This window comes from Octopus bimaculoides, chromosome 4 (genome assembly GCF_001194135.2).
Source record: "Octopus bimaculoides isolate UCB-OBI-ISO-001 chromosome 4, ASM119413v2, whole genome shotgun sequence".
NCBI classification, from domain to species: Eukaryota; Metazoa; Mollusca; class Cephalopoda; order Octopoda; family Octopodidae; genus Octopus; species Octopus bimaculoides.
This window is the reverse complement of record NC_068984.1, coordinates 72665275-72666638: the sequence shown is the minus strand read 5'-3', so window position 1 is coordinate 72666638 and position 1364 is coordinate 72665275.

Here is a 1364-nt window from a genome sequence, read left to right as displayed (position 1 = left end):
ATAACAGATCCGCCAACTCGTCATTTTCGTTAATATCAATGATTATAATACTTTCTTTGTTAGCCACGAGGGCCGCCCCAAAAATATTTAGAAAAATACAAAGACGAAATGGTCAGTGGTTATTTACATATACACATGAACACAATGAAAGAGAAACAATTAACTAAAATAAAATAATAAAAACGGAAGTTCCTAATAGGGGAAAGTATCATCCTGGTGTGACCAATGAGCCCCAGCCTAAGGCGAAATAAAATGTTTTGCCAGACTAACGGTTATGGATTACATACTTATTCTCTCTCAGACTTAACTTAAGCTCTTTACTCTAAGAGCCCTGACATAGCCTCTTTGAACAAGTCAGTGCCTGCAATATTATCTACTCCCACACGTTGAACAGTCACCAAACTTTAATTGACAATGATATCTCAGTTAAACTTCTCTATCCCTCCTAAAAAGGTTTGCATCAAGTGCCTTGCGCAGGAAAAAAAAATCAGTTTCATAAGATGTTTTACATTGGAGGGTTTTATTCTGTGATAAACTGTTCGTGAGTTCTTGACCAATCAGTTATAGGTGAAATAAAATATGATTTTATGATTTCGTCGCCCTTTCAATGCTTAGCCAGGCTCGTGGGCCCGGTTTCCCGGTTTCTATGGCGTCCCCCACCACCTAACTGGACGGGACGCCAGTCCATCGCAGCGTTACTCAAGAAACAGGAAGAAAGAGTGAGAGAAAGTTGGGGCGAAAGAGTACAACAGGGGTCACCACCACCCCTTGCCGGACCCTTGTGGAGTTTAGGTGTTTTCGATCAATAAGCACTCACAACGCCCGGTCTGGGAATCGAAACCACGATCCTCCGACCGCGAGTCCACTACCCTAACCACTGGTCCATTGCGCCTTCCACACACACACACACACACACACACAAACATATATATATCTATATATATATACTCTTTTATTCTTTTTTACTCTTTTGCTTGTTTCGGTCTTTTGACTGTGGCCATGCTGGAGCACCGCCTTTAGTCGAGCAAATCGACCCCAGAATTTATTCTTTGTAAGCCTAGTACTTATTCTATCGGTCTTTTTTGCCGAACCGCTAAGTTACCGGGACGTAAACACACCAGCATCGGTTGTCAAGCGATGCTGGGGGGACACCCACAGACACAACACATACACACATACATATATATACATATATACGACGGGCTTCTTTCAGTTTCCGTCAACCAAATCCACTCACAAGGCTTTGGTCGGCCCGAGGCTATAGTAGATGACACTTGCCCAAGATGCCACGCAGTGGGACTGAACCAGGAACCTTGTGGTTGGTAAGCAAGCTACTTACCACACAGCCACTCCTACGTCTATAT